Below are 16,696 nucleotides of genomic sequence, written 5' to 3'. Positions count from 1 at the left end.
AAGATAAAATTCCTTTTGAGCAACGTTTTCAATGCATCTCATAAATTTTGGTACTTTGTGTTTTTGTTCTCATTCATCTCAAAGTATTTTCTAATTTTCCTTGTGATTTCTTATGATCCAATGGCTTATAAGAGTGTGTTGTTTAATTTCACTTATTTGTGAATTTTCAGTTTCCTTCTTACTGATTTCTGGCTTCATTGCATTGTGGTCAGAGAAGGCATTTGTATATTTCAATCTTCTTAAATTTATTGAGGCTTGTTTTGTGGCCAAACATATGGTCAATCCTAAAGACTGTTCCATGTGTGCTTGAGAGTTAGAAGTATTCTGCTGTTCAGTGAGGTGTTCTACATATGTCTGCTATGTCTAGCTTGTTTATAGTGCTGTTCAAGTCTTCTATTTTCTTATTCATCTTCCGTCTAGAAGTTCTATCCATTATTGAGGGCAGGGTATTAAACTCTCCAACTATTATTGAAAAGCCATCTGTTTTTCCCTTCCATTCTCTCAATTTTTGCTTCGTATATTCTGGGGCTCTGTTGTGAGGTATGTATTTGTTTATAATTGTTATATCATCTTGGTAAATTGACCCTTTTGTCATTATATAAGAGTTCCATGGGTGGTGCAAATAGTTTGCACTTGGCTACTAACCAAAAGATCAGTGGTTCAAATCCACCCAGTGAAGCCATGGAAGAAAGGCCTGGCGATCTACTTCCATAAGATTACAGCCATTGAAAACCCTATAGAGTGCAGTTATACTCTGACACACATAGAGTCACCATGAATCTGAGTCAACTCCATGGCAGCAGGTTTGGTTTTTTAGTTTGGTCATTATATAATAAACTTCTTTGCCTCTTGTAACATTTTTTACGTAGTCAATTTTGTCTGATATTATACCTACCCCAATTCTCTTTTTATTATTATTTGTATGAAATATATTTTTCCATCCTTCCACGTTCAACCTATTTGTATCTTTGGATCTACAGTAATTTCTAATAAGGAAGGACTTACTTCTGCCATTTTGCTCTTTCTTTCTATAGGTTTTATATCTTTTTTTTCCTAAATATCTCCATTTCTGCCGTCTTTTGTGTTTAATTGATTTTCTAGTGTACTATTTTAATTCCCTTCTCATTTTTTTCTGTATATAGTTGTTTCTTTAATAGTTACCCTGAGGATTACTATTAACATCTTAAATTTATCATAATTGAGTTTTAATCAATACCAACATAGTTTCAATAGTATACAAAATCTATGCTCCTATACACCTCCACCCCCCCCCACTTTATGTTGCTATTGTCATAAATTACATGCCTATACATTGTGTACCTATTAGCAAAGATTTATAATTACTTTTGTGCATTTGTCTTTTAAGTCATATAGGAAAAAAAGACATGATAAATCAAAAATTCAGTTATTCTAGGTTTTATATTTACCTTTGTTGTTACCCTTACTGGTGTTTTATTTATTTGTTTTCTTTGTATGACTTCAAGCTACTGTCTACTATCCTTTCATTTCAGCATGAAGGATTCCCTTTAGCAGTTATTGTAGGGCAGGTCCTTCAGCTTTTGCTTATCTGGGAATGTAAGTTTCTCCTTCATTTTTAAAGAATAGTTTTTCCAGATATAGAGTTCTTGGTTGACAGGTTTTTATCTTTCAGCACTTTATATCACCCCATTGCCCTATGGCCTCTATAATTTCTTATGAAAAATTGACTGTTTATCTTATTTTCTCTGTACGTGTTGAGTTACTACTCTCTTGTCATTTTCAAGATTCTCTCTTTGTCTTTGGCTTTTGACAGTTTGAGTTAAATGTGTCTAGGTGTGGATCTCTTTGAATGTATACTACTTTGAGTTCATTGAGCTTCTTGGATGTGTATATTAATATTTTCCATCAGATTTGAAAAGTTTTAGGCCAGTATATCTTCTTACACTCTTTCTGCCCCTTTCTATCACTCCTTTCCTTCTGTGACTGCCATTATACATATACTGGTACACTTGAAGGTGTCCCACATATCTCCTAGGTTCTGGTCATTTTTTCTCATACTGGATAATCTCAATGGACTTATCATCAAGTTTGCTGATTCTTTATTCTGCCTGCTCAAATCTGCTGTTAAATCCCTCTACTATAGCTTTCATTTCAGTTATTTTACTTATCAGTTCCAGCATTTCTACTTGGGTCCTTTTTATAGTTCTTATCTCCTTATTGATAATCTCTCTTGAGATCATGTTTGGTAAAGATGAGGGTCAGCAAAAACAAGGGTAAACCTCAATAAGATGAATTGATACAATAATCATAACAATGGACTCAAACACCAACTATCATGAAGGTGGTACAGGACCAGGCAAAGTTTCCTGTTATACATAAGGTCATCATGAGTCAGCACCAACTCAACAGCAAGTAACAATACATTTGTTTAGATGTTTTTCTCCTGCTTTCTTTAGCTTTCATTTCCTTTATTTTTATTCATTATTTATAAAATAACGAATGAACCATACTTCTCGTTTCTTTGCTTTCCTCATAATGTTTTGTTGAAACCTGGACATTTTAAAAATTATAATCTAATAACTCTGGAAATTAGATCCTTCCCCATTCCCATGGTTTGTTATCTTTGTTGTGGGTTGTACTTGTTTATTTAGTGGCTTTCGAAAGCTATTTTTTATAAAGACTGTATTCTAGATTGTGTTTGGTCACTAAAGTCTGTGTTCTTTTAGCTTACTCATTAGCTAGTAATTTGACAGAGATTTCCTTAAATGCCTGCAACAAAAAAAACTCTCCAAGTCTTTGCAGATTCCTCTGTACTGTGTCTCTTCTTATCACTTATCATAGCCTAGTCAAGTTGACACATATTTGAGGGGACACAATTCAATGCATAACAGCTACTAACTGAAATGTTGGAGGTTCGAATCTACTTGGAGGCACCTTAGAAGAAAATCCTGGCAATTAACTTCCAAAGGATCACAGCCATTGAAAATGCTATGGAGCACAGTTCTACTCTGAAACACATGGGGTTGCCATGAGTCAGAACTGACTTGACAGCAATTGGCGTGGTTGTTTTTGGTACTTAACTATTACGCTGCACTGTCTCCCCTGGGCTGGGTCTTGGCCACAGGCTGCCCCAGGTGGTTTCTCCCAAGGGGTCTTTCCTGATATTACCATGTTGTCATAACCTTCTCTGGGCTGTGGAGGACCTCAGGGCTGGCTTTTCTTTGCCCTGGTGGGATCTGCTGCTTTTCAGGCTGGCACCCAAGGACTCACTGAGGACTGGAGTGGGGGAGAGTCAGAGAGTAGGGAGGATCAGAATGCACCAGTGAACATTGCCCTCAAGACTGAAAAGGACCATGTATCTCAGAGTTCTGGCCCTATAGAACCAGTGGAAAGTCCCTCCACTGACCACACGCTTTCCCTCTCTTCCTTTTGCTATGCTGAGCCTGTGGTGTTTTGAAATAGCACTAGACTGAGAAGTCAGAAACCTGGCTTAAGTCCTGAATCTGCTACCTAATAGCTGTGTGACCTTGGGCAAATTGCTTCATGTCTGTGAGCGTTGGCTTTTTCATCTGTAAAATGAGAATGAGAATAATAGCTACAATTTATTGAGCCCTCACAATGCACCAGAACTTGTATCATTGATAAACCTGGGGAACTTACTTGTGAATTATGAAGAGCTAAACAACTGCAAGGCATTGTGGCCATTATTCTGATGCTTGCAAGGCATTGTGGTCATTATTCTGATCCTTGCTCTAAACACTGTTCTTCTCTTTGGTTATTTCCATTATAGCTGATTTTCACCTTTCATCTGCTCCCAGGTGACACGGGGCCCTGGCTTTCTCTGAAGGCTCTTCCAAGATCTTCCATCATCTGACAGGTGGCTGGGCCTCTGCCAGGAAAATGTGAGGTATACAGAACTCAGTTTAATGTTGCCACTCCCGGTCACTACCACCTTTCTCTACTTATGATTATTTTAATATACCTTTTGGTGGAAAGATACCTAGAGAAAAGTGCACATATCATGAGTGCTCGATGAGTTATCACAAAAAAACAGCTGTGTGAGCTTTGTAACCACCACCCGGTAAAGAAACAGAACATTACCAGCACTCCAGAGGCCCTTGTTGTGCCCCTTCCCAATCACTACCACACTTTCCTCCCCATGGGAATAACTATCTTTACATCTATCTTAGGCTAGGTTCTCTAGAGAAGCAAAACCAGTAAAGTGTATAAATATATAGAGAGAGAGATTTATATCAAGGAAATGGCTCACATGGTTGTAGAAACTGGAACGTCTCAGGTCCGTGGGTCAGGCTAGAGGTTTCTAATGATTCATGTAGTTACAGGGGCTTGCGAACCCAAGGACAGCAGGTCATAGAGCCAGGCAGTTGCTCACAGGCTGTGAAGATCGATGAACCCCAAGATTGGCAGGCAAGACCACAGGTAAGCTGCTAGCTCAAGTCCCAAGAACTGGAGGTCAGACGAATAGGAGCCAGCTGCAGGATCCAGAGAGAGCAAAAGCCCACAAGCCTTGCCAGAACGTCCACTTACATTTGATGCAGGCCACATGCCCAAGGAAACTCCCTTTCAACTGATTGGCTACTCACAGCAGATCCCATCATGGAGGTGATCACATTATATCAAATCTCAACATGAAAGTAATCACAACATCATATGACTGCCAAACCACTGAGAATCATGGCCCGGCCAAGTTGACACACAATCTTAGCCATCACAACTGCTATGAGACCAAATGGGCAACACCTGCTCAAAAGCAAAGACAGGAAGGGACAGGAAAACTGGATGAATGGACACAGGAAACCCAGGATGTAAAGGGGGAGAGTGCTGACACATTGTGAGGATTGCAACCAATGTAGCAAAACAATTTGTGTATAAATATTTGAATGAGAAACTACACAGTAAACATTCACCTAAAGCACAATTAAAAAAAATTTTTTTAAAGTTGACAAAAGTCCAGTTGAAAAAAAATTGAACACTGAAAATACTATTATGCAGCAACTCTGGAAATCAGATTCTCCTTTTTGTGCAGGGTTTCTTATTGTTGTTTATTGTTGTTGTGTTGCTTGTTTATTGACATTTTTTAACTAATTCTCTAAAGTCTGTATTCTTTTTTTTACATGTGGTCACTGAAGTCTCTGCTCCATTTGCTTAATTGTTAGCTAATTATTGAACAGAGATTTCCTGAAATATTTGGAATTAGCAGTTCTCCCAGTCTTTGCCAAGGAGCTCTGAGTCTATGCTGAGACATTCCTTCAACATTAAGCCAGGCAGTTTATATTTATGCTTTAGCCTTAACTTCTGCTTACGCGAAGCTACAAGATCAGCCCGAGGTGAGAGCGTGGGGCCTTCTCACATATTTCCTGAGCATGTATACAGCCGAACACAGCCCTGAACATACACATGGCCTTCTAGATTTTCAGGAATATGTCGGAGATTTTCAAAGCCCTTATGAAGATCTTATTTCCCAGCTTTTCCTTTGAAACTTTTTGGTTAGTCTATTGTTTGTCCCAACTGCAGCAGCCACAAAGTTAATCACATCCCTATAATTTGTTTCACCAATAACCCCTGAAAAAAAGGATTTCCGCACTGGGTTATTTCTAAGTCAGGTCAAATAAAAGCAAGTTTTGCAAGTGGAGTTTTCAGGAAATTTCCACATAGGTCAAATAATGGTAATTCTCGAAAAATGGGGCTTTGAAAGAGGTCCAACCCCATTCTGACCCCTCCAGTGTCTGCTAGGCTGTTTGTTTTCACCATGATTGTGGGCTATTGGTTTTCAAAGGCTACCATGGAGCTGGGGAAAGCAAACATAGGATTAGGGTCTGTTAGTATACCACAAAGTTCACTGTTCTTATTGAGACTGCCATTTTTCTTGAATAAACATGCTCCAGATTGGTGCAAATCTTTGGTTAATTTTCAGAGTCCTGAAAAGGTTGATTCTGACAATTTTTGCTAGTATTCTCTCTCACTCTCTCTTTTTTTTAAAAAACGGAGATTTTTAGAGGACTTTTCTCTGTCATTCACACTGACATCATCCTACCTGGTTTTCTTTTTGACAGAATAGTTTTTTGGTTTTGTTATTTTTGGGGGGTAGAGTTTGTTTTGTTTTTTTATTTAAATTTATTTTTAAAATACATCAGTAATACAAATTCATGAAATACCATTAGAAAATAAAATCTACAATTCTTTCAAATAACCCAAAATACTACCTCCTGTTTTTTATATTTTAATGTATATAAAGGATGTCAAATGTATTTCATGTCAAGTGCCATTTCTGAGTGATTGATAATAACTATGATGAACATGGTATTGAAAAGGATTTCAAAACCGTACCTGGGCTTGTAGGGAAGTTTGATTAGTAATGTTTTCCATGAATGTAGAAGGAGAAGTGTCAGCAAGCATGAATTGAAATTTTATGATACATATTATATTACCTTTTTTTCACTTAAATATCTGTATCTGCATTTTAAACTTTCTCTTTATAACTTCATATGTATAGATTATGGTTTATTTAGTTTATCTATCATTATTTAGGGTGCACTGGTTGTTCAGTGATAGAATTCTCATCTTTCATGTATGAGACCCGGGTTTGATTCCTGGCCAACGCACCTCATGCACAGCCACCACCCATCTGTCAGTGGAGGCTTGCATGTTGGTATGATGCTGAACAGGTTTCAGTGGATCTTCCAGACTAAGATGGACTAGGAAGAAAGGCCCAGCAATCTGCTTCTGAAAATCAACCAAGGAAAACCTTCTGGATCACAAAGGTCCAATCCCCAACCAATCATGGGGATGATGCAGGACGGGGCACCATTTCATTCCATTGTGCATGGGGTAGCCACGAGTCAGGGGCCGACTCAACAGCAGGTAACAATCTCAATAATTATTATGTAAGTTGTTTTCAGGTTTTCACCAGTATAAATAACATTGTGATGGACAAGCTTATATATAACCTTTGTGCACTAGACAAATAATTTCCTTCAGATAAATTCCTAGATAATTCTGGATTTCTGGATTAAAGAGTGTTATAATTGAAATTTCTAAAAATATTACTCGGTATCACTCCATAAGGTTTACAGCAGTTTACAATCCTACCAAGAACATATAAAAATGTCTGACTCCCAAAACTTGATTAACACTGTGTGTTATCATTATTATAATCTTTGCCAGAGGATAATAAAAAAACACTACCTTGTTTTTTTAATTTCTATTGCTTTCATTATAGTCATTATTAATGATATTGATCCTATTTTAATTTTTTGTCTTATTCATTTTTCTTTTTTAGAATGATCTGCTTTAATGTACTTGGAGATTGATCTTTTTTCTAATTATCTTGGAACTAGTACTTACTATATATTAATAAAATTAATTTTATAATATACGTGTAAAAATACTGCCTTTCAGTTTTTATTTTTTTATTTTGTTTATGGAATTTAGTAATAAATTAAAATTACTCTAAGATATCAAATCATTTCTTATACAGGCTCCAGGTACCAAATGGATTTTGCAGCCCTGGGACTTTTTCTTTTCCTTTCTTGTTTTTCTACATGTAGCTTTTTATCATTTAAACAAAATTTAATATTATTCAAAATATTTTATTTATGGCAAAAAATACTCACAGAGACTTATAAGTTGTTTCTATCTCAGTGTTTGACCTGTGATCATCACTCAGTCTTTTTATTCTTCCCAGGGATACAAGTAAAAAAAAAAATCCAAACCCATTGCCATCAAGTTGATTTGACTCATAGTGACTCTGTAGGAGAGACTAGAACTGCCCCCATAGTGTTTCCAAAGAGCAGCTGGTAGATTTGAACTACTGACCTTTTGGTTAGCAACCAAGCTCTTAACCACTGTGCTACCAGGGCTCCAGGGATACAAGTAGTCTCTATTTTTTTGGAAGTTTATAACTCATTTACAGTAGATTTTGTCTATTCTCTCCCTAAAAGATTCATTTCATCATCTACATATCACGGTTTTTTAATATTTTAATTTTTAAATTCATTAGTAATACATGGATATAAGATTATTATAAAAATAAAAATCAAGCACACAGGGATGAATACAGGGGAAAAGTACAAATGAATCATCAACCTCTCAATCTCACTTTTTCCCCACTAGAACATAAGCTCCGCAAGTTCAGGTATTGTTTGTTTGCTTGTTTCATTAATGTATCCCAAGCATTTAGAATAGTTTTTGACCCTTAAATAACTGCTCCACTGATACTGTTGACTACATTAATAAATGAATGAAATAATATTTAAGCACAGTTACAGTTTGCTTTTTACCTTACTTTAATCTTGTATGTATACATGTACTTGGAGATTGATCTTTTTTCTAATTATCTTGGAACTAGTACTTACTATATATTCATAAAATTAATTTTATAATATATGCGTGTGTTCATATGTATATATATACATATATATAAAGTGTTTCTCTGTTTTTAAAATGGAGTCATACTTAACAAATTATCTTATAATTTAGTATTTTTCTTGTAATACATTTGGACATTTTCCACTACATTTAGATCTACCTTATTCTTACAAGAGCTACATAGTGGATATGGATAAAAAATTTTACCAATTTACTCTTGTACACAGGGCTGATATTATTGCTCACAGCCAGTGTCATATCAATTATTAAATTTATGCAGCATCATCCTTGCTTCCCATCAACAATGTATAAGACACCTCTTTTCTCTCACGCACTCATCCACACTGTATATTAACAATCTTTTAAATTTTCAAACCCTACAAGTGAAAAATAGTACCCAGTATTGATTTAATTTGCATTTTCCTGGTTACTAATGTGATCGACTAAAAAGTAAGGATGTCACTTTGATGACTAAGGTGTGCCTAACCCAAGGATTGGTTCTCCTTTTCGTTTAGTTCCTCTTTTTCATGACATTTATTTTCCTCTAATGTTTGTTTCTTCTTAATAGTCTGTATATATTTGTAGATGCAGCTCTAAATTAAATTAATTGATAGAATGTATTACCTCAGGCTGAGAATCCCTGTCCTCTTGGCCTATTAACACAAATTTGAATTATAGCAGCCAGGGTTCCAATAATCATGAAGTGGAAAAAGAGAGGGTTTGTGCATCTGGCAGGTTTTCCCAAGGAACGTAAAAGTACTTCACTTTCCGCATGGGGGTTTCCTATCCATCTGGCACTTAAACATTTCTTAGATTAATCCTTGTCTGAAATCAACACCTATCCTGATAGTCTTCCACATCTGAATGTCCTTTTTAAAGAACTGTACTCGTGGCATTAGCCTGTAGGCAAATTCCTGAATCATTCATGCTGAGAGCCAGTATAGGCATAGGTGTTCCACTTTAAAATTAATTAATTGGGCCATTATCCATAAACTATTTCTTCTAGTCTGCACTGCCTTTGATCTTGGGGTTATTTGGAGTTCTGGGGACAATCATCTTTTGGAGGTCCTCTTGTCCATCTGTTTCGTATGGCTGGATCTGAAGACCCAATGCACTACATCATTTACCCAGTTCCACCCACTTTATAAGTTCCAGAAATTCCTCTATATTCTTTTCTAGTTGTGGCATGTCTCCTGACTTTCGAGGTGCAATCAATTTATTTTCATTTTTGTATTGCACCTTTCATTTCACTGGGATGTGTAGATGGAGAATCTATAAATGGATATGTTCAAGAAATCAACTTGAGCTGGAAATATTTATCATCTACTTCATTTATTGCTTTTCTATTAACTTTTTCCCTTTTTCCTAACCTCATTTCTATAGAAGTGTCCTTTGTGGTAATGTTCTTCTAAATGTAATTTGCAGTTTATTAGTAGGTTATGAAATCAATTTAGTTGATGGCAACTAATATTTTTTAACTGAAATAAAATAGAATAAAAAAGATCATAGCTTATCCTATGTAGTGACAGTATATTTTCTTGAAACTTTGTTCTTTATAATTATGTATGTGTGTGTATGTGTATGTGTACTGGGTTATATAAAAGCTATTTCATACTGGAGTCACTGTCAAAATACTTGGAAAAACACTAACTTATGGTCAATTTTGATCTCAATAAGAATAAATTTTGGCATTTTCTATAAATCAACTGAATTTATTTTAATGAATAATAAAGTGAAAATAGCATTTCTTTTCGATGGTGGGAATTACCAACAACTAGTTGAAGAAAATTTGTTAAAAACAGTGGCTACTCATGTTGGCTGGTGAAACACATAAACTTAAAGGATGGTGTAAGCCATAGTTTGGAGCTTAAAAATTTGAGAAAAGCTTTAAATTTTCTGGGTTTTGAGCAAGATGCACTTTCTTAAACTTCTGGTCTGAATGTAAATTCACACATCCATTGTAAATTCACAATTTACAACAAAATAAATATTCAAGTGGGAGAAAAATGTGGAACAAAATTCAAATTAACGAAGACAATACCAGACTTACTGGTCTAACAGAGACTGGAGGAACTCCCAGACTATGGCCCCTGGACACCCTGCTTTCAATCAAAGATTCAACAGGCCTATAAAACAAACAATAACACATGTGAGGAATGTGCTTGTTAGTTTAATCAAGTGAGATCAAATGGGCAACACCTGCCCAAAAGCAAAGACGAGAAGGCAGGAAGGGACAGGAAAACTGGAGGAGTGGACACGGGAAACCTGGAGTGTAAAGGGAAAGGAGGAGAATGCTAACGTTTGCGGGGATTGCAACGAATGTCGCAAAACAATTTGTGTGTAAATTTTTGAATAAAAAATTAATTTGTGCTGTAAACTTTCACCTAAAGCACAATAAAAATTTTTTTTCATTATAGATACACCGATGTTAATTGCAACACTATTCACAATAGCCGAAAGGCGGAAACAACTGAAATGCTCATCAACAGTTGAATGGGTAAACAAATTGTGGTACATACATACAATGGAATACTACTCAGATAGTAAGAGAAACGAAGTCTTGATACATGCTACAATATGGATGGGGCTGGAAGACATTATGCTGGGAGAAAGAAGTCAACCACAAAAGGACAAATATTGTATAACCTCACTTATATAAAAAGACAAGAGGAGGCAAATGCATAGAGACCAGAGTTTGTTAATGGTTACGAGAGGCGGAAAGGAGGGGAAGAAGGGTGTGGTTTATTGCTTATGGAGCGCTGAGTTTCAGTTTACAGTAATGGAAAAATTGCATTGATTAAGAGCAGGGTTACACAGCCGAGAAATGTAATTGCTGTCAAAACGTTGTACATCTCAAAAAGTTAAACTGGCAACAATTGTGATAGATATATTTACAACAATAACAACAAAAAGAGCAGTTGCTGAGACTGCTTATGTACAATCAAACACCTCATGGGATTTGGTTTCTCAGTTCAGAGGTTTAGGGTCATGGTTTCATCCAAGGCACAATAATTGGTCTCTGTTCTCCTGGAGCAACAGAGGAAGAAGGAGAGTCAGGAAGAGGAGGAAGAAAATGGAATCTGTGGCTAACTACATCCATGAACAACTGCCTCCTTGCCATGAGACCAGAAGAACTAGATGGTGCCCGGCTACCATTACTGAATGCTTTGAACAAAGACTCTATAGAAGAATACTGATCAAAAAGGAGAAAATACAGAACAGAATTTCAAATTCTCATGGAATCTAGATTTTCTGGAGTCATAGGGGCTAGATAGGATCCCTGGGGGTGCAGTGGTTAAGAGCTCGGCTGCTAACCAAAAGATTGGAAATTAGAATCCACCAGCCACTCCTTGGAAACCCTAAGCGGCAGTTCTACTCTGTCCTATAGGGTCACTATGAGTCAGAATCAACTTGACCAGCAATGGGTTAGAGCTAGATGAACCCCTGAAACTATTGCCCTGAGATAATCTTTAAACTGTAAACTAAAAATACCCCTGATGTCTTTTGAAAACCAAACAATAATTTAGCTTAACAAGTAGAGAATGTCTACCTTGAGCATTGTGCTCTTTTAAGAACTATCTATATGGGATCAAAGTGACAACAGCAACTTGAAAGATTAGACAGGAACTTTAAGGGGCAGTGAGTTTATGTTAATGGGGGAAGAATATTTTCGAAAAGGAGAGTGAGAATGGTGCACAACTCGAAGAATGTAATAAAAACACTGAATTGTACATGTAGAAATTGTTGAATTGTGTATGTTCTGCTGTGTGTATTCTCAACAACAAAAAATAATATAAATTATTTAAAAAATAAATATTCAGACTCTTTGACCCAGAGATTCCATTTAGTGAAGTGTATCATTGAAAAAAAAGGTAATCAAAGGTGTACATAAAAATTTAGCTACAAGGATGTCAATCACAGTAGTGTTTATTAAAGTGAAAAATTGGAATATTAATCTAATGATCAGATATTTATTTTTTGAAAACAAAATCAGGGTACCTCTATAAAATAGAATATGCCACTTAAAAGAAGAATATTAACAAAGACATATGCTGCCAGTGAATTGAGTGAGGCACACAGGTACGGAGGCATATTTTTACTTTTTTCAGGAATGGTAGAGAAAATGCCATTTTAAATTTGTTATCCACAAATATTTCAACCTATGGAGACATCAACAAATACTGGAGTAGACTCTTTTTGGTTATGGGAATTGTTGCTTCAGTAGTCCTTTTTGTTATATGAATGTAGAGTAAGTAGGGACCTATGAGGAAGAAAGGACTGGTGACCTACTTCTGAAAATCAGCCGATGAAAACCCTATGGATTACAACGGTCCCATCCCCAGCCAATATCGGGATGGCACAGGACCAGGCAGCGTTTCATTCCATTGTGCGTGGGGTCGATATGAGTCAGGCTGACTCAATAGCAGCTTACAATAACAACAGGAACTTATTGTTCTTAATGAAGGTAATAATTGGACATTTGGCGGGCTTGACAAAGGTCTGGTGGGTCCAGCTTTTCAAGCAAATGGACCTCTGCCAACTCTATCCAATATGCATTGGTATATTGAACTTGAGGATTGTTGGCAAGATGCAATTGGCAAAAGGGCCTTCTTAGAGGAAGGAAATGGACAACTATATCCTTTTTCTAAGAAGTTCAAAGTTATTACAGTATACCTTGTGCACTGAAATGGCCCCTACTGTTGTCATCAAATAAGAAGTAACATCAGCCCCGCTACCCACCCCCTCCCCCAACCAAGGATACTTATTTTTATTGAAGAGGAGTTTGAACTGTGACTCCAGCTACACAGGAGAGCTTCATGTAAGGAAAGAGAGAACTGGTTCCTGGTATCACATGTGACTCCCGCTGGATCTCTGCTAATTTCTCCTGGCTCCACGGATGTGCCAAAACAAAGAAAGATGTGTTTGATCCCAGGTCTACTGTGGCATGCATCAGATGTAGATGAGCATAACACTAAGGGAATAGGCTTCCTTTTTCCTTCTCTTACACCCTTATCAGGTGGCTTGTGCAGAGATCACTTTAAAGCTACTTAGACAGGAAGCCCTGGTGGTACAGTGGTTAAGAGCTCAGGCTGCTAACCAAAAGGTCAGCAGTTCAAATCCACCAGCCGCTCCTTGGAAACCCTATGGGGCAGTTCTACTCTGTCCTATAGGGTCACTATGAGTTGGAATCGACTCCATGGCACTGGGTTTTTTTTTAAGTGGACAGAAGTCTTCACCATACTACTGAATCATCTGTTTCATGTGGACCAATTGCTAAGTAATGTAGTCACAGCAGCTGCAGAGAATGGGCCAGTGGACTGATCAGATTTTCCAGTATTTTCCCCCACTGGACAATTGTAACCAGGTGTGATCTCTTGGATTGCTTAAAGCCCAGAGGATGTTGGACTTGCCTAGGTAAGTAGGACCCAGTAAGGGAAGAAAGAAAATTTTCTGGTAAACCAGATGACAGTTTGGGGTCAAAATCTTTTAAATATTAGAAGAAATGGACTGCAGGGTGATGAAGAAAGACATACGCAATAAATAATAGGTAAAAAGAAATCGAAATATAGATATGGATGAAGATATAGAAAACTAAATACACATGTATAGTAATCTTACCCCAAGCTGTTAACAGTGATTATTTCTGTGGTTAATTTGTATATATATTTTTCAACAATGAGCAAGTATTGATACTACAATTAGAAATATTTACCAATTGTTTCTAATTTTAAAAAGAATTCTCAGAATTTTCTTGCTGAGAATGCTAACTGCTTTGTAGGTATGTGTGTGTAAATGAGCATCGATGCCTAAAAGGCCAGTCAACTCAGCTCTGGGCCACTGGTCTTTTGCAAAGAAGTGGTTATTTTTAGTGATAACATATGAAACTCTGTTCCTTTGTGTGAATTAGCATTGTTGATAGAAATTAGCAAAATAACCTAGAGTTGCATGTCCCTTATTATCTCAAACTTATCTTGCTTCTGTCACCTCACGTGTTAATTCACCTTATCAAGGTTAGAACTTCCTTTTTTTTGTTTATTGTTGTAGTTTAAGTGAAAGTTTATATTTCAAGTTAGTCTCCCATACAAAAATGTATACATCCATTGTTATGTGACCCTAATTGCTCTCCCCATACTGTGACAGCACACTCCTCCCTTCCACCCCTGATTCCCCATGTCCATTCAACCAGCTCCTAACCCTCTCTGCCTTCTCATCTCGCCTCTGGACAGGAGCTGCCCCTTTAGTCTCTTGTATCTACTCGAGCGAAGAGGCACACTCCTCACGAGTATCACTTTATGTCCCATAGTCCAACCTAATCTTTGTCTGAAGAGTTAGCCTTGGGAATGGTTTTAGTTTTGGGCTAAAAGAGAGTCTGGGGGTCATGTCTCACAGGGTCCCTCCAGTCTCAATCAAACCATTAGTATGGTCTTTTTACTAGAATTTGAGTTCTGCACCTCACAGAAATGTATGAGATACCACATCCTTACCAGCATTTGGTGTGGTCAGTATTTTTTTTTTTATTGTTGTAGTTTAAATGAAGTTTACATTTCAGTCCAATCTTTGTCTAGAACTTTCTTTTCTTGATATGTGAGGCCACCAGACACTTTTCCACTCTCAGATCCTTGTGAAAAAGAAAAAGGAAAGTCAACACAGAATCCTGCTCACCCTCACGTTGTCCTGTCATTTTGAAGCAGACCTAGAAAGACCAGGGGAAAAAGGACTTTTCCAAAACCTTTTGTTTAACAAATCTAATTTAGGGATGTAAAATGTGGAAATAACTAACACTTGCCTTTCCAGAATAAAAATACACATTCTTTCTGCAAGTTGCAAGAGGTGAATTTCTCTGCTAACTATATAATCTTATTTTGAAAATTTAAGGTCCAGATCAACATTGTTCTTCAAAAGGAATGTTTGCAGTGTCTGTCTTGCATTGTGTGTGGGGTTGAGGAAGCAGCATGGGGGAGTGATTACTTCATATATATGTATCTCTGTACAGCATAGAGCAAAAGAAAAGGGCAGTGGAGAACAAAAGTAAGAGCCTCATTCATCTGCTTCCTCTCTCTGTTGTTTTTTTGTGGGAGTTTTGCGTGTGTGTGAGAGAGAGAGAGAGAGAGAAAATATACACAGAAAACATACACAAATTCAACAATTTTTACATGTACAATTCAGTGACATTGATTACATTCTTCAAGTTGTGCAACCGTTGTCGCTATCCTTTTCCAATTTTTCCACCGCCTTTAACATAAACTGACTGCCCTCTAAGCTTCTCTTCTAACCTTTCCAGTTACTGTTATCAATTTGATCACATATAGATAATTCTTTAAAAGAGCACAATGCTCAAGGCGGACGTTCCTTACTAATTAAACTAAAATATTGTTTGGTTTAAAGATTACATTCTCTTTTTTTATACCGGTGTAAATATACTACCTGCCCAGAGGCTTGGGTATTGCTGAAGTTAGGGATTTGCAAGAGATGAGGGTTAGCAGGAAGGTTGAAGGACTGTGTAAGACTCTCTGAAATATCTGCTTCATGGCCTAGGATTCATATTTAAGTATGCAGCTTAATAATACAGCTAATAGGACTATCCAGGTCATCTGTCAGAGCCAAATTTAAGGATTATTAGAGACTTTTCTGTGCCTTGGAGCCCTGGTGGCACACTGGTTAAGCGCTTGGTTACTAACAGAAAGGTCGACAGTTCAAATCCACAAGCCACTCCGTGGGAGAAAGAAGTGGCAGTCTGCTTCCGTAATGATTACAGCCTTGGAAACCCTATGGGACAGTTCTACTTTGTCCTATTGAGTCACTATGAGTCGAAATCGACTCGAACGACAATAGGTTTTTTGGTTTGGTCTGTGCTTCATTTTCCTTATTGGTAAAATGCAAATATTAGACTCATTGTGAGAATAAAACAGGATGATGCATATAAAAATACACAAAATGTGCCTAAAACATAATACTCACTTAATATTAGCTACTACTATTGTTACTACCACCCGTCATTTTATCATACTGTGGTGGCTTGTGTGTTGCTGTGATGCTGGAAGTTATGCCACTGGTATTTGAAACACCAGCAGGATCACCCATGGTGGGCAGGTTCCAAACTAAAATAGACTGGGAGAAAAGATCTGGCTATCTACTTCTGAAATTAGCCAATGAAAACTCCATGGATTACAACAGAATATTTTCCAATATAGTGCTGGAAGATGAGCCCTCTAAGCTGGAAGGCATGCAAAATATACACTGGCTGCAGCAATGGACTGTAGCATCCCAACGATTGTGAAGATGGTGCAGGACCTGGCAACATTTTATTGTGTTCTATGTGGGGGTCGCC

This window comes from Trichechus manatus, unplaced genomic scaffold, assembly GCF_000243295.1.
Source record: "Trichechus manatus latirostris isolate Lorelei unplaced genomic scaffold, TriManLat1.0 scaffold00068, whole genome shotgun sequence".
Classification (NCBI taxonomy): Eukaryota; Metazoa; Chordata; class Mammalia; order Sirenia; family Trichechidae; genus Trichechus; species Trichechus manatus.
The sequence above is the reverse complement of the archived record's forward strand: the minus strand, read 5'-3'. Positions refer to the sequence as shown.